Consider the following 23,281-nt stretch of genomic DNA (forward strand, 5'->3'; position numbering starts at 1 on the left):
TTCTGGTATGGGCATTGTCTATACATAGGAGAAATTTTGGACATACCTAATTTATCAAATCCATGTAATCCTGTGCCAGGTTTTTCAACACAAATCCCTTGGTGAACTTTGTCCCTCCTTTATATCTATTCCAACCTACGTGAGCAGTCCTTTATAATCAGTTAACAGAGGTAATACAGGGAGGACAGACGTTTCAGATTTTAAAGAGACTATATCTTATTAAAATCTTAGGTCCCAGTCCTACAAATATTTATGTATATGCTTAATTTTATTCAATTGAAGCATCCCATTGACTCCTATGGGACTATTCATGTGAGTATTACACATGCTTCAGTGTTCATAAGAATGGCCATACTGGGTCAGACCAATGGTCCATCTAGTCCAGTATCCTGTCTTCTGACATTGGCCAATGCAAGGTTTGGGAGGGGGGAGGGTACATCAAAATGCCTTATCAGTGAGGCAAAGAGGGTATTTTGTATTTCCATGGACACTGTAGTGAACCCTAAAATCCTTGCCATTGACCAATGAGAAACTTCCAACTTCATTCCTATACTGGAGCTACTGAAGGTGCTGAAATGAATGATTGCTGCACCCCCCTGCATCATGATCTCACTCTAAACATGAGTGTTTCAATATTGCCCACCTCAAATGCCAAAAAATCACAAGTCAGAATCCAAAATATGAGATTGGCTTAAAAATAAGATTAAAAAAACCAAATTTCAGAACCTTTATTTGCCTGGTTTTTGAACCTGTAGGAATCATGTTTTCAAGATTATTTCTGCAACTATGAGGAACCATACTTCCTTGTTTGTTTTTATTAAAATGCAAGTTGAAATTCTCATTTCATGACTCCAGGAGCTCTGGGGCCTTAAGGAAATACCAAATATTGTGAAACTTGTGATGAAATGTGCAAGAATTGGCCCCAGTGGGATGTGGGAGATGAGTCAAGGCCAGACAAATAATCCTGACAGTAAGCTAGTAGGAGAGAGCCCAACATCATGCAAGCCTCATTAATGAATAGCAGTCCCTTTGTTCTTAGCTCTTGGGATGGTGTTTGACCATCCATTTCATGCACACATTCCAGGGAGGGCCAATGCAGAGTATGTCCTACTTCTTCATGTTGTACTTTGGGTGTGTTGGGAAAATGGGATGAATGAGAGCTTTTATTTTTGCTGTGCCCACCTTTGGAAATTCATGTTCCAACCATGACCCCCTATTTCTCCCCTCCTCCTCTGCCCTCCAGCTCTCTTCTTGGCTCCTTGTCCCACTCCCATTGCTCTCACTCTCCCAGCCTGCTTCTCGCAGCCAGGTCACCATCCCTACCAGAGTGCACCTGGTGACTCTGCTTGCTGGCTTCAGCCACTTCCTCCATGCTGCTTCTGCTCCCACCCAGACCACTGCCTGTTGCCACCAGCCCCGCGTCCAGGGCATGTGTGGGGTGGGGTGTGGTGGGCAGGGTGGCGCAGGAACAGGCACTGCAGGGGCAGGCTCGCTCTCCAATCCCTTCCTCGGTGACCTTCCAGGGTGTACCAGCTGCCACCACTGCTGCCTGCAGAGAGGCGCTACCTCAGCCAGCTTCTCGGAAAGTAGCAGGGATGTGGGAATGTTTTACTTCACAGCATCTCCTCATACACCCCGACAACCTCGTCCTGCCTCCTCGGCAGGCAAACCCCACAGTTTGAAAACATCTGAGTTGCCTCCCTCTCATTCTTGTCTGTTTGACAGTTTCCATTTACTGTTAGCCATGTTGCCGCAGGCTCCTGCATTAGTGAGCCTGACAAATTTCAGTTTTGAATTAAGTGTGCTCACTAGGAGTCTTTCAAGCTTCACATTTCTGCTTCAAATTACCTATATGAATGTGAAGCTTTGTTTGCAACAGTCAGGATATATAATTGTTAAATGGGACATCAGCGGTAGTTTGTGAAACTGATTTTACGCATCCACAGTTCAGTAGTTAATCCTAACTTCCATCTTTACACCCGTTGAATTTGGTATGTGTTTGACTGCATCCACTGTCACTATGTGTCACGCAAGTCGGAGAGAAATCCCAGTGCTGATTTGTTGGCATTAGGTTCTTGAGTGATTAGATTCTCCACAGCCTGCTTTCCAGATGTAGATGCAGACCGCATGGATCCAATGGAGGGCTGCAGATGACACATAGTCAATATATAGAAAAAGAGATGAGCTGCAGTGATTTACAAGATGGCAATTCCGTCTGGGCGCTTTGATATAAACTGGAAGCAAAGGGCCTCGGGGCTAATGATTTCAACAAAAGAACCATCTTGAATGGAAATTGTTCTGGGCAATTCATTGCAGTTGATTTTGCCTTTTAATAATGTGTGGATCCATCAGTGTGATAAAATTTCAAAAACCTTTCAGGCTACTTAAAATACTGAACACTACATAATACTTTAAATTGCTTGCTATGAAAGAGAGAAGATTTTAGCAGTTTCTGAGAAACTTCTCCAAATGTCCTTGTCTTAGTATTCTGAATTAAGTAATTTTTCTCATGTAACATTAATTTTAAAAGTCCTGAAAACGGCAAAAGAAGGGAAGCATAGCAACTCCACCTGTTTCCCTCTGCCTGAGAGCTTGTGGTGGCCTTTTAATGTGAAAACCCTTTTTACTGGGGCTCTGTGGGTTGGGAGAGATGTTAGACAGGAAAAAGAAACTGAGGAACACCTTGCTCTGCTCAGCATACTCTGCATGCTACCTGGTGGAGATAGAGTGGATGCAGTAGGAGGAATTACTAGCAACATGTTTCCTGAGTTAGCCATGTGTATGTGGGTGGGAAGAGGCAAGGAAACACTGTGAACAGTGGGTGGTTATTTCTGTGGATGCCCTCAAAGCTACAGGGTTAGCAGTAGAATTCCCCACAGATTGTCATGGTGATGGTCTATGTTGTTTGTAGGTTGCCCATCCTGTCCCTCTAAAAGTCATATATAGTGGGACACTCCCCTGGAAAGGACTGATTTGGCCCCAGGTACTAATTTATACTAATCAAATCTTTAAGAAAATTTACCACGTTAGATCTTTTATTTAGAATGAGAAATTTGCCTTCTATGCTTTGATTCAGATGCAAGTCTGACTACTGGACATCATCAAAGGTAATTGGAAAACGGTAGGAAACAGCTAAAAACACTGTACAGATTATGCACGAGAACATTAATTCTTAAATTGGCACTTGCCATTTGGCAAGCAAATGAAAATGGTTGGATGATATCTGGAGGTGTCAGTTGACACAGGAGTTATATAAAAATTGAACGCTTAATGGCATGAATTGACTTACTACTGAGTGTGGTCCATGTATGGGAATAGGTAAGATTGGAAATATTTTACACTTACTCTGTAATTTTACTGGCAGTAAATTGGTTGCTGCAAGGAAATTAACATTTCTTTTGATAATCCGTGCTTCCTTCAGTTATTTTTTCCAATGATCAATATAATGTAAATAAAAGCAACCTAAAGAGAATGAACCAAAATCTGCTGTCTGGTGTAAATCTGAAGTGATTCAGCTGAAGTCATTCGATTTATAGCAGTCTAATTGCCAACAGAATTAGCCCAATGAGCATAAAATTAAACATTTTAAAGTGCAGTTTTATTCTGAAAAGGGACTTGCTCAAATGGTTAAATCTATAGTATTAAATATATTCAATATCCTGAGAGTTTTTTTAACTGTCAGTCATGCAAATGCTGCCCAGGCTTCAAATATCAAGATGGACTTTCTCCATCTCATGTATCATCATGATTAGTAATAATTGTCCTACAAGCCAAATTAGGCCCTGAGTCCCACCTGTGCAACCATTCAGTGGGGCTTTCACAGGTGTAGTTGATAAACACTTAGTAAACAATTCTGATGATGCATTAGGTGAAACAGAATCTCTGTTGCTTTTGGTTGGCCCTGCAGGCCTAGGGGAGTAAAAAGAGCTCTGAAAACATTTGTAGCCACTAAAGTGAATGGATTTGATTCTGAATACATACAGAGACCAACCTTGTTGAGTAAGTAGCTGCCATGTTTACACAGTCATTTTTCAGAGCAGAATCACATGTTTACATACTGAAAAGATAATGTATATAGTGCTCTGTAGTTTTATGGATAATCTACTGCGCTAGCAGTCAGGAGACTTGGTTTCTATTCCAGCTCTGCTATTGATTTGCTGTGTGGTCTTCAGTAAACCATGTAACCTTAGTTTTGCTATCTGTAAAATGGAAATGATGTTTACCCACATTTTGTAAAGCACTTTGAGATCTACTTCTGAGGACAGTTATCTAAACGTTAAGTGATGTTATAGATGGAGTGGGAGACATTTACATTGTTTTGATGAGAGATGTCACAATCATTGTTCTCCTTTAATTTACATATATCCTATGTGCAAAAGGACACTATATTCTTCCTATACCACAGGGTTCAGAAAAGTAATGGTTGTAAAAAATGCTCCAGCACTGAAATTTCAGATGAGAAACAGGGTAATAAGTACCTGAAGTAACAATGTGGGTCCACATTTTTTCAGTTTTACCCTGATACTCTTTCAATATGTTTAAATTCTTTCTAGGGTTACTAATCCAGGATGCTTGCCTATGCTAAATTGGCATCTCCTGAAACAAGATTCATTGTATTGGAGGACCGGGAGACTCACAGGAAGGGGAGGAGGGCAGTAGATAGTATATTGAATGTGTCCTTTTAGGTGTGGTGAGCTCCCTCTTATCTTACTTTTAATATACTGTATATAGAGGCTTCTTCCTGTTGCTGCTTATCTGCCTACTTAGTGGTAGGCAGAACTTCAAGATCAATGATGGTGGAGCATCTGTCTGCATCAAGAAAATGCTGTGGGCTCATCTTGACGCTTAAATATGTGGCAGTTATCTGTACTATTTCTCATCTAAAAATGTAATTGGGGCAACATTGCTCTTTCCATTTCCTTTGCTTATTTCATCTTCTTTTTAGCTCATCTGCAGTACATTCTATGCTGCAAATTTTATTGCATCAGAAGTGCAAAATGAAATGTTAAATATCACACTTCACTTGAGACTGTGGATAATTCAGGACAGGAACGGCATAAAATACATTGTACTATTCTATCGCTGCGCTGTAATACATTAATGCTGCCATCTGGGTGGAATTATTCTAACTGTAAGTTCCTAATAAAATTGGAAACAAATCATTTGTTTACCTTTTACAGTGTTTACATTCTTAGTTCAAACTCAATGAAATGATCCAGTGTAAATGCTGGAACTATATTTTGGAAAATATAATTTGAATAAAAGACCCATTTTCTGCCAGAATCAGTTGCTACTCAGTTTTGGTATGATTTCTCTGCCTCTAAATTCTAGTGCAGCATTTGAGTCAAATCCAGTAGAAGCCTTTATAATGATTGGTTGTGACTTAGTTATGTAAAATTGATCGAAGTGTTCCCAAATGAGTGGGAACGAACACTGTTGATTATTGCAAATGAAAGTTCCTTGGGCTAATGGCAACATTAGAGAGTCAAGCTTAATTTTTTTTAATGGACTACTCATAAGTACTGCTCCCACTCTCATGTAGTTAATGGCAAAACTCTAATTGATTTCAAAGGGAGCAGGATTAGTCCCTAAACCTTCCTATACACAGAGGTTTTCTAGCACTAATACCTATGTGATGTTAAGCACGATACAATATCAATAAATCACATATTAATGAATTAAGAACTGACTCTCAAATCTTAATAAAGTAATTCAATGGGGATTCATCACTGAATTGGGGGGTTTCAGTGAGGTTCTGCAGTGATCACTGCTAAATCCAACACTATTCAATGATCTGGAAGTAAATATAGAATTTGTGGATGACAAAGATTGGCAGGGTGGTAAATAACGATGAGGACAGGGCAGTCACAAGGAGTGATCTGAATTGCTTGGTAAGCTGGGCCAATTCACACAACATGTGTTTTGAATATAGCCACATGCAAAGCTATACATCTAGGAACAAGGAATGCAGGTAGGGTGACCAGACATCCCGATTTTATAGGGACAGTCGCAATATTCAGGGTTTTGTCTTATATAGGCACCTATTGCCCCCCCCCGCCCCATCCCGATTTTTCACACTTGCTATTTGGTCACCCTAAATGCGGGTCACACCTATCTCCCTATGGAGAGCCCCAGTATCTGTCCTGCAGCTCCCCTCTCAGTTGTAGAAGGCTGGGGGAAATGGAGGAGGTCTCCCCTCACAGCTCTGGATCTCCAGCAGGGGCTCCTCTGTTGAGTGAGGATATGGGTGTTCCTGCCCGTTATGCAGGTGCCCCTCCATCATTCCAGCTCCCCCGAACAGTGCCAGAACGCCACTTTAGAATGTTCCGGCACCTGCTGTGCCCTGGAATACAGCAACTCTGAAAATGATTTAGCAGTCATAGTAGACAAACAACTCACCATGAGTTCTGTGTGGTTCTCTGGCGAAAAGGGCTAGTGTGATTCTTGGCGGTATAAAGAGGGGAGTAGGGAAGTGACTTGACTTCTGTATGTGGCATTGATAAGACAGATATTGGGATACCGCATACAGTTCTGGTGTCCCCATTTGAAAAAGTTTATTGAAAATTGGAGAGGGTGCAGAAAAGAGCCCCAACAAATAATTTGAAGGCTGGAGTTATAGTGAGAAACTTAAAGAGCTATTTCATTTATCAGAATGTTTGAGGAATGATTTGATTATAGTGCAGAAGTATCTTCACAGTGAGAAAATGCTGGGTACTAATGATACTTTAATCTTGCAAAGTAATGCATAACAAGAAACAATGGCTGGACGCTGACGCCAGATAAATTACACATGGAAATAAGGCCCAGATTCTTAGCAGTGAGGGTGATTAACCATTGTAACAAATTACCAAGTAAAGTGGGGATTCTCCATCTCTTGATGCCTTCCAATCAAAGCTGGATGCATTTCTGGAAGAACTGCTTTGGCCAAACACAAGTTATTGGGTTCAGTACAGGGGTAACTATGTGAAATTTAATGGCCTGTGAGATACAGGAGGTCAGACAAGATGGTCCTTTCTTGGCTTAAACTCTATGAATCAATTACTATGATGGTATTCCATGCTATTTCAGTATTTTTAGTGTGTTCTCAGTTTGACTGGATATTGTGAGTATTAAGAGGCTGTACTATTCTCTGTGTTGGTCAGCTCTGATGTAATGTTCCTTTTGTGACCATGTAAACTATTTTTTTCCCCCATGTTCCTCACAACATGTGCCTGGTGCAGCTATCCCAGGGAACAATACTTTAAATAAAGCACAGGAATATCACAGGATCTATTATCACCTTCTTACGTAGGGAGAACTCTTGTGTGTTAACATGAGTGCTGCATACACATTTAGAAACTCTCTATCAAGTCTATAATGATCCATTAAAGTGGGAATGCTTCCAGTACTATTTCTGTACTATGAGACACCTCCCAGAAAAACCATACTTTTAAAATAGGGGTGACCAGCATTTCTTTAAGAAATATTTCCACAAACATCTTACTGTATGGAGCTGGCTTCTCTTATCAGTAGCTGTACAGAATGATTATTTATAAAAGCTCCAATTTAGAGGAGATGGTATAATGGCATTGTTAAAAATGAAATGCTTATGTCCACCTTCCTGAACTCAAGTAGATGTCATATGGGAAAAGAGAGGCAGGCCAACTCTATAAACACAATGTACAAAGCAGGATTGGGATTTGAGTGAGGAAGGTGGATAACCTGGCACTTTCTAAAATGGACTAAAGTTACATTACACAGACAGTGAGGTCCTTGAAGACAGGAAATGTGGGGTCTGAAAGCCTGTGCATTATTATTGCTCTTGATCTTAAAATATATATTTGTAGTTCTACCATAGAACTACATCCACCCCGGAATGGCATTGGGACAGTCGGTTGGAGTCATTACCCAGCTTTTTACTGTCTGAGGACTTTTGTACATTGGAGTGATCCTTCTATGATTGGTTACTTAGGGTTCAGGACTACTCTGTGGTAGAGGTGAGATACAAAGCAGCGGATATGCCAGGGAGAATCTGGGCTACAGCCTTCTTTGTAAATGCTTTGCAAGTGTTCTGGAATATGGAAGTAACTCAAATGACATGATGATATCATTACAAATATTGGAGAATCATAAAGCCAATGTTGTTCCACAAATGATAGTTTCTCCTTAAGGCCCTGAAGGGAATGAGGACTGTTAATGTGACCAAACTGGAGAAATCTTTTGGACTGCTTTAAAATGCTTAAGGAGGGTGAAATCTTGGTTCCACTGAAGTCAGTGGGAGTTTTGCCATTATCTTCCAAGAGGTCTGTGTTTTCATTCTCTAATGCTGTATCCCAAAAGCCGAGTGGATGTTTTAATTTCTGTGAGCTCGTTTTTGCTCTGTATTGACAGAGTGATCTGCGGTTAATCTAATGGCAGCACATTTTGTGCAAAAGTAAATAAAGGGACTTCCGATCTCTTTGTATCCGAGTAACCAAAAAAAGTATCGATCCAACCCGATAGTGATATCTCAAGGATTGTACTGTTGCTAATACTTCTCTGCCATATTAAATTATAGCTTGCTTGGTGTTGCAGTTGCTGTGGATGTATTGTTGTTTCAAAATACGATAAATTATTATCCTCTTTAAATTTGGAAATATTATTCCATACAAGTGAGGGAACTCTGAAGAATTTGACAATTAAACATAGTGATCTTAGTAGGAGAAGTAATTTCAATTTATATAACAACATTTGAAAAGTACACAATGCAAAAATGCTTTGTAAAAATATTTAATATTCACTTGGAATGGGTGTATATGTGTGCACAGAGCTTAGATATATGTCCTGCAAAAGCTGTCTGCCCAGGGGAATGCCAACATCCAACTAACACATCTCCAGCTATCCTTTCCTCTAAACTCATGTGTGCATGTGATTGGACAGGGGTCTTAGAACAGCTGCTACTTTTTTGCATTAATCTCTCATGTATGTGGAGCAAGTAAGTCCAGATCCTCAGCAGTTAACACTTGAAAAAACAAAATTGGCACAAGTCCAAAATGTATTACTCATGGCTTTGAAGGATTAAATGTTCTGGGCCATATCCTTATCTGGTATACATCTATGTAGCTCCATTGAACTTTAGTAAACTGATGCAGATTCATACCAGCTGAGGATCTGCCCCATAGTTGAGGGAGACAGGATGGCATAGTGGATAGAGCACTGTGATTTAAGAGACTTGTGTTCTAGTCCCATCTTGGCCATTGGATTGCTGGGTGACCTTGGGCAAGTCACTTCATTTTTCTATGCCTCAGTATCCCAGTTTGTAAAATGTATATGATAATGCTTACTTGCTTTTGTAAAATGCTTTGAAATCTATAGATTAAAAGCATTACAGCACAGTGTTATTATATAGTGTCGGTTTTAGACTCACTGCAAGATAGATTTTGTTAATTACAAAAATACTAATTACAGTTGTTTTTTCTTTGTATTCATTCTTCAAATGTTGAGCTCAAACCCATCAGCATTTAGAAGGGGAAGACAGTCTTGCCCTTGCTATCAATGGTAAACCTGTTTACAAAAAACAAGCGAACCCTCTTTATTTGACACGATGGTCTATATCCTCATCTGGCATAAATGAATGGGGCTCTGTTGATTTTCACCAGCTGAGTATCTGGGCTTGTGATTTTTCTCCCCACCCCTCAATCACTTAGGATAACACCTAAAGGTATGGTTGATCCCAGTGTAATGGGCCTACATGAGGCCTTTAAGGATTGGGGCAAATGGTGCATAGGGCTTTATATGGGGCCAGAGTGATTAGGTAAATTTCACCATAATTGTTCTTTCATTACATATTTAGTGATGTCTTATGATAACCATTCTTTCAAATATTTTACGTGTCTGTGTCTATCACATTCAATAAGAGGAATATATATGTGTCCTTTTGATGCCATTATGGAACAGTTTTAAATGAATCCATGTCAAAAGAATATATATGATATATCCTCTATGGTTAGAGATTTTCTTTATGCAACCTTTTAACCTACAAACTAGTGTATTTTCCCCTCCAGACACCGGTAGTGTAGTTTTTAAGTATTAATTAATCTCTCTCAAAGAAAGCAGGTTAAAGTGATATCCTGCAGATCTGTGTTGTTTACGTAGCATTAGCACAGGAAAATACTATTTTCAGTTTGATACATAAAGCCCTCCTTGTCTCTTGTGCCTTTTGTTTGCCTTTAGGCTATTGTGTATGTGACTAAAACCATGTGTGACTTGAGCAAACGTTTAAATAGGTTCTTGTGCAACAGAGCTGAGTAAACTGTCAGATATAGCCCTTTAACTTTATGATGAAAATATTGATGCAAATGTGCTTGCACAAAACAAAGTAAACTCTGTTTTTGCATGAGAAGCATAAAATGCAGGATAATCTGGTTTCTCCTCTTGATTTTTTTTTCTTATAGTTGATATGTTTATATGCTACTGTTTTAACGTCAACGTGAGAAATTTTAGGCTTGAGAGATTTGGGGTGAAAATTAGACTAGAAGGTGGTCAAGAACAAGGTGTACAATATAATCTGTCTATTTTTAAGTATGAAATCCCTCGTATAGAGCAATTATTGTAATCAGAACTCTGTAATGTCATTTGCATATTATGCATTAATTAGTCCCTTAAAACAGTAGCTAGTATTTTTTTCCTTTGTATATGTGAAAATTTCATATAAGTGAACTATTTTTTCTCTTCTCTGTATATACAAAATGAGTATTGTGATGGGGACTTGGAATGTGCCAAACATGGTGAACTGCTGTCTGCCAGGCTGTTCCCTTAACGGGCCACCTTATTTACTGCCAAATCAATGCACTGTCAACTGTAGTTATGTGGCACAGCAATCACATGAGGTCAATCAGTTGAATCCTAGGTATGTATTCCCTGTGGGTAGCATCTATTCATTTCTATTTAACATTGTCAAACTAAATTTAGCTTGTAACTAAGCATCTTCTACTGCAGACTACTGAACCCCTTTCAGGAGTCTGATTTGTCTTTTGTACCCCCAGATTTCACCTTACTTAAAAACTACTTGCTTACAAAAGCAGACATAAAAATACAAAAGTGTCCACAGCACACTATTACTGAAAAATTGTTTACTTTCTCATTTTTTACAATATAATTATAAATAAATCAAGTGGAATATAAATATTATACTTACATTTTAGAGTATAATATATACAGCATTATAAACAAGTCATTGTTGGTATGAAATTTTAGTTTGTACTGACTTTGTTGGTGCTTTTTATGTAGCCTATTGTAAAACTTGGCAAATGTCTAGATGAGTTGATGTACCTCCTGGAAGATCTCTGTGTATCCCCAAGGATATGCGTACTCCTGGATGAGAACCACTTTTCTTCTGTATAACACTAATTTACTAAACTATCTTTGAATTTGTATCCAATTTGTGTGCCTCCTGAAAGGAAAGATAAAAAACACAGTTTGTCTATCAGATTCAGTCTTGAAATACTTTATAATTAATATCTTTATCCTCCTGTGGAAGGTCAGGCACTTTCATATGGAGCAAAGGAAGTATGTTTTACATTCAGAATTCACTTTAAAAGGGATACTGTAAATAATATTTTCACACAGAAAAATGTTCCTGGAAAACTTGGAGCTTACTAATATTTCAGAAATTATGAAAGGTAAGGTATTTTGTTAGAACAGGAGAATTGATTTTTTGTTTTTTTGTTTTTTTCGTTTTTAAAAAGCATATTCCGAAATCTCTTCATTCCTAAATCAAAGGGGATTTATAGTCCTCATTAGACAGGGCAATGATCTAGACTGTTAAATTACAAAGTAATAGTCTGACATTTTGCAAATACAATATAATTTTAGTTATCCCAATTCCCTTTATCTGAAAATCTTAGTTATCTGAATCCACAGTGCCCTCATGTAGTCCTATGTTTGTTAAGAGCACTTTCTGCTTATCTGTTTGCCTGGTTATCCAAAACTTTTGTCTGTCCCTCAGGCTATTTGGATAAACAGGAGTGTACTGTATACGTTGTGTACAGGATATGCCAGTGCAACATGATTTTCAGCTATGGTCCGTGCCTCTCATTCTAGGATGTAGTAGTTTGTAGTTTGATCCAGAACCTTAAACAGGGGTGTGTGTGTCTATAGGTGTATTTATATACAAAATGTATACACATTTTGGAACAAATGAATGAGAAAATGCTTATGAAGAGATATTTAGATAATGAAGAAAGAGGTGTCTTGGATTGAGCCTGACTAAAAAATAAGGGGGAAAAAAAAATCTAAAATGCAGGCACCTTGATGAGAAGATGAAGACCTTAAAATATTCTTAAATTGTTTTAAGAAAAATCTTGTTTTTATCAATATGTTATGATTTATCCTTAATTTTCTGTCTTGCTGAAGATGAACTGAACACTTTCATTTCCTGGGAGCACCACATTAGTGTAACTTTGTATTGTGATTTAATTCTTTCAACAACTTGGTTTGGTATTTTAAAAAGTCAAAAATTAAAATCACACAAACTAAAAGAAATAGAAATCTGATGCTACTGCCAATTGGTATAAACAGAACATGAAGGTGGAGTGGGAGTTAATACCCTAATCTCTTAGCAAGGAATAATTTGTAGCAGCGTTATGAAGTTGTTATATAGTTTGAGGAAATCAAAGCATCCCACCCACAGTGTGTATTATGGAGTGTGTTCCCCATAGAATTCATATCCTCTGTTTTTATTTTTGTTTCCTTGAATTGTGTGTGCCATTACAACTTATTGTCATTACTCATTAGGTGCTGATGTTAAGAGTGTTCTTCTAATGGTGACATTGCCTGAAAACATTTTGGTGGTTTACAGGAAAGGTTAGAAACTCACAGTAATGTGGTTAGTAAAATGGAAAGGGGGCAGAGCTGGATAAGGACTCTTACTTGACACCACCCAAAACAACAAGAGCCATTATTTTTCTTGGTCATCTCTCTCCTGGTATTTTGCAACGTTCTGATACACTGGGGATACCTGTGTGTGGGATGCTGTATTATGTTTCCTTTGTGAATGAGCTGGGTTGCGTGGATTCTTTTTTGGGATGTGTGCATCAGACTAAGAGCTTGGTTGAGCCATAAGGCTCAGCTCTGAGCAAGAGGTGGTGAGTAGGTTGACCAGTGACCCAAAGAACCACAATTTCTTCCTAGCTCAGCCCTTTGTTCATGGAGGGAAATAACTTATTGCCGCCCTGGAAAGGATACAGCTTACTTTCTTTATCGCCACAGCTTACCTAGCTACCTGCTGACAGAGAGGAAGTATTGAGCCCCCAGGCCCAGCTCTCTCTCCCACCATCCACTGCTAATACTAAAATAGCTTGTCTGTTACAAACAAGCTGGCAATGAGAAGGATCCCTAAAACAGCCACTCAGGCGTGGAGGAAATTTTACTCTCCTGTGCACCTGCAGTCAGGCATGCAGTGTCCAACAATGTTGAACTAAAAAAATTCAATGCCATGTTCTTTCAGGTGGAGAGCCTGCAGATGGACCGAAAACTCTGAGGGGAGAGGTCCTCAGCTGTCATTACTTGGCATAGCTCCATTGAAGTCACTAGAGTTACCCAGGTTTATGTCAGCTGAGCATCTGTCCCAGAATATTATTAACTTGTGGAGTTGCCTCCTAATACTTGATGGTGGAGGATAGAATTTGCCTCTTCTGCCCTCTTTTAAATTGGCTGTGGGTCCACATACGCCCGAAGGAATGCATGTCCCCAAATCCAATGCTTCTATCTAGCTAGCATATGGTACCCTCCTCCCCTGAGCAGTACAGTCCACTTCTGGATTCAGGCTGCTCTGGGCTCTCTTCCCTAGTCTGTGCAGTAGCAGATGCGAAGGGGTCTCTGGGATTTAATATTACCTGTGTGTATCTTTTTTGTTTTTTTCCTTCCTTGTGAATCTTCCGTACTCCAGAACAGGCATGTTAGCTGCCCAGTATTCTGTCCTGATATCTTCCAAAATATATAGTTGTATGCTATCCCGGAGGTGGGCTGTGGCCTGGTGTTAATGGCCAAATGGAGCTGGATCCTCAGCTGGTGAAAAACGGGATAGCTGTACTGTAGTCAACTGAACTGCGCTGGCTTACGCAAGCTGAGGAATTGGCTCTGCAGGTGGAACAGAGGGAAGCTCAATCTGTGATGTTCTCCTTGCAGCCCAGGAATAAATGCTCACTGAGGAGACAAAATACACTGAATGATGTTCTCTGGTTGCCTTATGTTGAAGGAAAGCCTGTTTGCATTCATCATATTGTTCTTGAACAGTTTGTCCAGTTCATTCATGTAAAAATGTGTCCCCCAGAAGTCTAATGCTACCATGTCTACTTACAGCTTGTGTGATCTGCCTAGGAAATGCTAAGCATGGCACAAATCTGCCTGGTGGATGCCGTGATATACTGCACCTACCTACTTGTCCATGATTTCTTAAAATAAATACATAAACAAAACAGAGTGAACAGCTTATTTACTTGAGACTGTTCTCCTTCCTCCACCCTTTCCTTTGGACCAAAGCACTCTGACTTCTACCCACCAAAGGATGCCCACCAGATTCTAAAAGTGAGAAGAATTAGGCACAAAGCCAGAGAATAGGAGGAAAGGCAGAGCAGAGATTTTAAGATTCACTTTAATTTTAAATGCAATTAACAACTTATTACCACATGCCTTTGGTTTCTCTGCTATGGAGAAGTAAGGGAAGGGGAACATATTTCCCCGGAAAATTGCAAAAACTCAGGAAACCCTCTGCTCCTTCTTTTTTCTCCATGCTATACAGGAGAAGGAAGAGGGTATATTCAATATAAATCAACTTCTTATGCATTTTACAGCAGTAGCCTCCTGTCTTCATGCTTGATTAAAATATTTGCATAGTAATAAAACATTTTTTTTTATCCTTTTAGTGGAATGTGTCTGTCATACTATTTGATGCCCCCTCTCTCCTCCTCCTCCTCCCCTTCCCCCCTCTTCTCCCCCCCCCCCCCACTACTGCTCAGAAAACAGCAGGAAAAGAGCTATTGTATTGAGAAGAGTCAAGGTCAGAGAGTTCTGTTTTTAATGTTGGCTGCCAGCGACTTCATTTCTCTGAGCACAATTTCTAAATAAGTCTGAGATAGCAATCTATCTAGCTGTTACCTTACCGGAAGATATATTGCAGCTACAGGTAGTTACAGTAAGTACAAAACAACAAGAGATTACAGAAACAGTTCAAAGGCCCAATGCTGCTGCAGCCCTTATTCACACAGGTGAAGTCAGTGGAGATTTTGCCTTACTAAGGGCTGCAGAACTGGATCCTGAGGTCATGATATTGTAAACTGATCTGCCGAGACAGACCCCTGTTGAAATCTGTAAGAGTACTGGGGTTTTGTCCATGTGGATCAGCTTGCAAGATCAGGGTCTTCTAAATTAGTACCCAGAACCACAAAGATGTACTCTCTGTAGCAAGCAGTCTTAATATTTCACTAAAAAAGCTGAAATATGTGCATCATATTTTATAGATGATGTTTCAAGCTGATCCATTTTTCAAGTCATTTCTTTGGCATGTGATTCTCTTTTCCATCTTATTTGTAACAATCAAATGACTGTTGTTGTTGTTTGTTGTTGTCTTGCAAGCCTTGAGTTAATTGAGTAAGGGAAAGCGGTTATAAAATAAACTGTTGGCCAAAGAATATACCACAATATTTAGCTGTGGCAGTTCAGAGCCCTTCTTGTCAAGAAAAAAAGCTTGAGTGCTGCATTTTGGTGGTCAGAATACACTGTAAATTGAAAGTTATAAAATTAGCTGGAGTTTATTTGAAATACAAGATAGCTCAGTTCTAATAATCCCAGTACAGACAACTTCTATTTAAGACCTTAATTAATAGTCTGTAATGTTCAGTGAGGTTTTCTTTTTTTCCTTTTAATGTAAGACCGTTTATGAAATCATTAATTAGACATTTCTGTTAATGGAAAGCAGGTTCCAAGTGCATTTGGACAAGCATAGATGACTTGCTAAAGTATATGGGATTTTGTAATTAAAAGAAAAATATTATTAGGAGTGGGGCAAAAAATGAAGTCCACTGAAACAGATGAACAATGGTCCTAGACAGTGTTGTTGAAAGCCCACTTCCTATTTTGGTTTGCAGGCAGCTTCTTTAAAAGGGTGAAAAACGTTTTCAACTCCTTTCTTTTTGTCACAGCCAGCAAATAAAGCAAACAAAAAGCCAACTAAAGGCTATTTTTCATGGTCTCCTTACTTTTGTTTTTGCATGAAATCCTGTGCACAACTTTTGTTTTTTCCTAGCTCTTTACAGTTCTTATTTTACAAAACAGTAGATATGCCTAAGAGTAGGTCGTTGCTTCAAGGCCTTTCTGTTTATCAGGATTAACTGTTACACCAATAAACAAAGTAAGGCATGCAGGATTTTTCTTTTTTTTAACAGCTGGCCTTTGCAGTTAGTGTGCCAGATGGCATCATGTGTATGAAACCCCTCCCCCCTCCCCAAACAAACAAAGAAACCAAACCCTGCAACTTACAATGTTGACCAGGCTCAGTTACTTCCACACCATCACGCTGTTTGGAACTGTCTTTGATGTATATGCCCCCACATCCCCCTCCTGCCTAAGATAATGAAATGCAGTGGCAGCTGGCTAATGGCTGGGAAAGTGCAAACCCTGCATTGAACTCTTCCCACCAGCCTATTCAGCAACAAGGCAATGTCAGTCCTAAGGATAGGGAGAAGAGACAGAGGCTTGTTGCTTTGTAGCCTCTGGGTTTCTGGGCAAGCTGCTGTAGGTGGGGTATTATTTTCTCTGCTGAATGGAAGTGGTGTGCCCAAGGGGAAGTGGATTCATCAAGTTCTACTGTCTTAACATGTTAACCTTACAGATTCTGTTCTAGAAATGCTAAATGAAGCAAGAGGGCTTCCTTGTTAGAGCCACCCTACTTGGGCAAACTTAAACAAATATATATTTGCCAGAAATCCCATTGGTCATGTAATTTTCATTGGTTTCCGCTCCGCAGTGACAGCTTGTGGCCTGACTCAGTGAAAACAAAAATATATCCAGACTTCCTTCTCAGTCTGCCAAGGCCTGGACGTGGGACACAATAAGAAACAAAGTTCCAAAATAGGAGGAGAACATACAGACCAAATACAATAACCTTATTCATTCTGGATGTTTACAATGATGTAGGATTTATTCTTTTAGCATAAATTAAAATTTTCAATCCTCAGTTAAATTAACATTTATGATGTTAATAATTTAAGCCATGATCCTGCAAACGCTTAATGAAGCATGTGCTGATCTTCGTGCACTTAATATTTCTAATAACTTCAGTGGGATTGCTTACCTGTTTGAGATTACGCACATGTATGGTGTTTTCAGGATATGGGTTTGACATTTAATAAAAGGGAGACAACAGCACACTTCTGTAGGATGGATGTTAATTAGGGATAGCTCTTGTAGTAAAGAACACTCAAGAGGTATAATTAAAGTCCATGCCATGCAAAACATTGATTTTTGGGAAGCAGGGGATGACACTGACTTTTTTTGTTACTTTGCAGAAATTGTTTTGTTTTGTTCAGTTTTTTACAGTTGAATTAAATTCCTACATATTAGTGTGTAAGCTTTTGTCTGTCCAGTCATCCTGTTCCTACTGCTGAATTATTTCAATGATATTACATTAAATTGCAAGGCAGTGGATAGTAAGTTTAGCTATCCCACCAATGTTATATGAATGTTAGACCCGCCCCAGGTGTGTTGTGACGCTTCAGCTCCAAGATCACAAATCTCTGATTGTCAGTACAATTCTTAGGCAGTGAAGCCTCACTAATTCTCATGAATGACAAGGCGACTCATTGCAAAATACTGAAGTTTGCTAATTAGTCAGTAAGTCTAATTAGGCAGTAAATATTTTCACCATTTAGATGACAAATTCAGTTTAATTTTACTTTATGATAATGTTTAATAGTATTCCACAGGAGTTCTGCAGTATATTTTCTAAAGTAAAAGTGATGAGACTTCACTACAATATTACAATATCAAAACTTTGCTGACAAGTGGAAACAGCCATATTTGGTATGCCAGTTGGGGTTGGGTGGGTACAGGGATGCTGTAACAATTTGTATAGTGGGAGTGCTGAGAGACATTGAACCAAATTGTAAACCCTGCATATGATGGAAATAACTTCAAGCCAGGGGGTGCAGCAGCATCTTTCATACTCTGAGTTCCAGCACCTATGACCGGGCAGAAAAATTCTGCTGTGTTTGCTATGACCTGCTATTCTGAAAATGTGTAGTTGCTTTTACGAAATTGACACTTACTAACAAATCCCAACCAGTATAGATCTATAGCTATCATTGTCAATCAATCAGAGTCCTCCTTTCATAATGCTTGTTTTCTAAATCTTTTTTTCTGAAGTGTTCGGTTGGTTGCCGGACTGTTTCAAAGAGTTAAAGCTGTTTGTTACTTGCACTCCTTGATTGCTCTGCTAATCTCTAGACTTTGGTCTTGAAGCTATTATTTATATTGTCCCTTTATTGGTGGTTGCTGTTTTTAAACTTTTTTTTTTTTCTTTCAGATTTGCTGCCCGTTTCAAAACTGCTTTTCTCTTTATATCCTGGGGTTGGGGTGGTCATTGTGATTTGCTTTTCTGTTTTTTTTTATGTGTCGTCCTCTCTCTCGTTCTCCAGAGAACAAAGTGGCAGCCCTATACCTGCCTTTCATTTTTCTTCTGTTTTGATTTGATGTTTGGTAGAAGTGGCAGCTGCATGGCTTTTTGCCATTAGAAGATGTCTACAACAGGTTTAGACAAAATAATAATGACCCCTTGCTGAATTCTCTCACCAAACTCAAAATGCATTAAAACAGATTATTTTCCAAGGTTCAGATGAATTCGTAGGACCCCCGTGCCCTCTTATTTTTGTGTGTCTAAGCACTTGTGGGATCTTCTCAGTAGCGGAGCCACATTTTGTAATTAAGGGGAATGAGAGACCATTGGTGATGAGTCATTGGTGACCATTTTTCAAGAGAAAAATATGCTTGAAAAGACACTATACGTACACCTAAAGGGTGTCAGGGTGTGTGACTGCCCCCTCTGTCCTCTATTGGCTCCGCCACTGCTTCTTCCTTCTTATGGCAACTTAAAAAGCAATATTAAAGGTCATTGTTCAAGTTTGTCATCCACTCTATATGGCTTTCAGTGACATGGAATAAGTCTATGCTGCCCTCAAGAGAAATTGCTGAGCAGGCACTAGATATTTTATGGTTTGGATGTATTCTCCACATTTATCTATCGGCCAGTCCTTCATTTTCCATTGTGTAGATGGTAATGGCAATGCCTCTCTGAGTTTCTGATGCAGTTTGCTGTGATCCATAACTTGCATGACATGGAGAAGCCAGGTGGCTGGTCTGTAGGATCCATGATCAGATGTTGATTCTTGACCCCACTGTTTTCACACAGCCTCTCTGCTTCTTGTCTTTTGGTGACAGTCCTGAGGTTTTGAGAACTATGGCCATTAACCAGTAGGGGTTCCTGTACTGAAGGCAGCATATTGGGTAGTTGGAGATCTTCAAAGATGGGCAAGTCTGGATTCATTATTGTAAAGTTGTATTCTTGCTGCTTATCTTACCACCATCCCTTTGAAGAGATGTGTGAGGACAGAGCCAAACGGTTGGTGTTGACTTCAACACTCCTGTGATAACTTTTAAATGAATATTCAATTACACATCAACAGGTATTGTACATGAGCCACCTGCCCATACTGGTGCACAATATTCAGCTGCTGCCAAGGTGGCTGTCTGCAGAGTGTTAGCATCTGTTCCCCAACTGGTCCGGGCTAGTTTGTGGATTATATGGTTCTTGGCCTTTATCTTGACAGCAGTCTGTCAGATATTCCTAGAATCACTGAGCTCTGCTAGTCAAAAGCTATGCAGACCCTAGATTTCACCCACGCAGGCAGGAAAACCTGGAGGTTTCTCCTCAATCTTGGTGGTGCTATCCTTCCCCAATGCAGATTGCCAACATGTCACAGTTTGATGCCATCACCTTGCAAATTCAAAATACAGGGTCATCACAAAAGGAAAGTGAAAGAGCTTCATTGCTTCCTATCTGACTTCCCAGCAACATCGACTCTATCAAAGCCATTGATTGGAGAAGTGGACAAGGCGATAATTTACCAAAGTTGGCAAGGCTGCAGGCTCAGATGGCATCTTCCCAAAATGTCTGTAAAACCTATATGAGCATGGCCACAACTGGTTAATGCACTTCTTTGTCAATGTGCATGTCTTTGGCCAGATACCCAAGGTATGGCAACAGGCAAAGGTCATCGCCATCCTCAAATTGGGGGAAAGTAGCCCATGATCCAAAAAAAAAACAAACCAGGCAATATCATTACTATGTGTAACATACAAGCTCTTGGAAAGAATGTTACTCCAGAGGCTTACCCCCATCTCTGAGGACTACATCCCTAAAAAGCAATCTAGGTTCAGACTGATATGAAGCACCTGCGATCAGATAAGCGCACTGATGACCCACAACAAAGCCAGCTATGAACACAGGTTCAAAACAGCAGCCGCCTTTAGGAGTTGTCCTCAACATCCAACATGTATTGATGGCATGGCCTGCTACTGAAAGCGTTGAAAATAGTGTGCTGCAGAACAACATCGTGCCTCCTGACAGTTACACTCATGAACCACAAGTTTTGAGTACATCTAATAGAACAGACCAGCAGACCTCATCTAGTGAACAACACGCACCCACAGGGATCCATCCTGGCACCCTCACTTTTTAAAAATATTTATATCTGTGATATGCCATTAACCCAGTCATGGAAATTTGGACGTGCAGATGATCTTGCGTTTGCCATCCAAACAAGCAGTTTCACCCAAGCGGCATGAATCCTGACAGAAGATCTGAAAAAACTGGAGGAGTACTGTTGGTTATGGCAACTCCGATTGAATCCTCAAAAACCAGCTGTCTCCACATTCCACTGGAGTAACCACCATGCAAGAAGGGTCTGAATGTCACCTTCTGAGATACCAGACTCAGGCATGAGGATTTCTCAAAATATCTGAGTTGTTCTGGATTGTAGCCTTGTATAACACCATGGTTGCAGTAACAAGGTTACCTGTTGTCCTGTACTCCTTTAGGAGTGCCTCCATGTCTGATAACCAGAAGGGAGTACAGGCTTTTCTGTAGTCCCTGGGGGATGTTCTTTTCACAGCCACTTTCTGGAGATTGAAGAACATATCATAGTTGGCTACATTCCCCTTAGTGATGTGTTTTTTGTGCATTGTCCTAGTTATCTCATTCTTTTTTTGTTTCAACTACTCTTATGTCTGTGTTGATGGAGATGTGGTCATCTCTTGGCCATATTATTCCCAGTGTTTTGAGCAGGGAAAAATAACCACCATATTCACATTCCCTTAAATTGCAGGGTAGCAGTGATGGGTTTAGCTTTTTTCCTTGTTCCTGTCCTGGCACTTTAATGTCATTTGTGTGCAGCTCTGTATAAGTATTTTCATCACATTTTTCAAAGGCTCATTGTCATTCATCATTCTCCTGATTCACTATCTAACCTCCTGGCATTATGGCTTTCTGGGTGTCTCCCATTGCTTGTCCTCTGCAGATTTTTGGCCATTTCAATTTGCATTTTTATCAGTCTTTCTCTACCTTCAATCCTTAACTTTGTTAATGCAGTAATTGATTCTTTTGACATCATGGGTTGCTGAGGCAACACACTCAGTTTGTCACAGTCTCCACCTGGGATTATGTGACTCTGTTCTCTGAAGTTCTTTCATAATCCAGTTTTCCATTTCTGCATTATAACTTGATCTCATTCAAAGTTCCATTTTGTTCCACTCCAGGTTCCAAGTCTGCAACTTTGGAGCTATTTATATTAATAATTTGATATGAGATTACTGATTTATTTGTTTGCCTTACACTCCTTTGCTGCAAACTCTACATTAGTCAATCTGATTTTAAAAATAAAAGAATAAATAAAATTGATCTCCTAGGGTCTGATTTCATTTACGTCTGTTTGTCAGGCACCTGGTTTCTAGGTTAGTTAAGAATTCTATCTCAGCTATGGTTCATCTGAGCCATATAGTCTATGATAGCTGATTTCCCACTATCAGTGGTGGGGGTGGAAATCTACAATAGGGCTGACTTCAGATAGTCTTTCTTCCAATATAATCTCTGTGGAAAGTTTTTAGCCCATTCTGTCCAAAAATTCATGTTCAGTTAAATTACGTTCTTATTCCTCGAAGGCCCTGAAATGTTAGATTATCTACTTTAAGAGTCTTCTTCCCAGTCCACTGGTTCTCACACCAGTGAAAATGCAGAAATGAATGACCAGAAGAACTAGGTGAAAAATTAGGATAATTTTTCATAGGATTTCTTTAAATGGTGAGGTTAGTTCTCAAAATTTTGTGTGCGCACGCGTGTATTTCATTAAATACATCATTGAACAATTTTTTGTCTTAACCTAAACATTTTTAATTAAAGAAGATTAGGAAGATTTGAAAGCTTTCTTCTTGCTGTGTGGATGCCATTCAACATGCTGCTTTTTCCCTTTCTGACATGTTGTCATCTCTTGTCTCACTCTGTTCATGTTCTCTCTGTTTTTTCTGCTGATATTGCTGTCATGATTTCAACAAGATGAATTCGCTATTTTCTTAACTGATCCTGCTCTCTTCTGAATATCTGATTAGTTTGGTGAGCCCAGTTACTAGTAATGCTTGCCCTTGGATTTTTTTTTTTTTTTTAGCTATCATTTCTGTATTCTAAGAAACCTAATTTAGGCCTTCACACCACTAGCGTGAAATTGTGGCTGGTCCTGTGTGGTTGCACAAAGGGGTGGTGAGACTGTAAGATGCCCTCCTTCCCTTTGTACACTGGGCATGGGAAGTTCAGAAATAAAAGTCTATCCAAAGGAATTAAGCTTGTAAGGGAGGGGACCACACATTATGCCTCCACAAAGGAAGTATAGGAACCACACCTGAGTGTACTCTCTTCTCTGCTGCCAAAGGCATTCTCTCTACTTGTATACTCCAAAGACAGAATTATCTCCAAGAATTGCTCATTGTGCATTTGCTTTCTCTAACCTTCTCTCTACAGCCTGGCCTTGGCCTGTGAAGCCTTAGGGTAAGTCTCCACTGCAGCCTCCCAGCATGGGTGGGTAGATAGACGCTAGCTTTGCTTGAGCCGGTGCACTAAAAGTAGCAGCATGGCTTTTACAGTATGGGCAGCGGCATGAGCTAGCCACCCATGGATAAGCCTCCCCGACTATTAGTTATGTACTTGGCTGGCTAGCCTGAGCCA

The 23,281-nt window shown here is 39.7% G+C and overlaps 1 long non-coding RNA gene across 1 annotated transcript in view; it reads left to right on the forward strand.

The window, feature by feature from the left end:
• Positions 1 to 3,898: 3,898 nt before the first annotated feature.
• Positions 3,899 to 23,281, forward strand: part of LOC137160527 (uncharacterized) — a 74,218-nt gene continuing 54,835 nt past the window's right edge. The window contains exon 1 of the long non-coding RNA XR_010921905.1: positions 3,899 to 3,999. This is a non-coding gene — a long non-coding RNA (uncharacterized lncRNA). The remainder of the gene's footprint in view (positions 4,000 to 23,281) is intronic.

The sequence above is a fragment of the Emydura macquarii genome, unplaced genomic scaffold (genome assembly GCF_026122565.2).
Source record: "Emydura macquarii macquarii isolate MOO-44397 ecotype Brisbane River unplaced genomic scaffold, CSIRO-AGI_Emac_v2 contig_2205, whole genome shotgun sequence".
NCBI classification, from domain to species: Eukaryota; Metazoa; Chordata; order Testudines; family Chelidae; genus Emydura; species Emydura macquarii.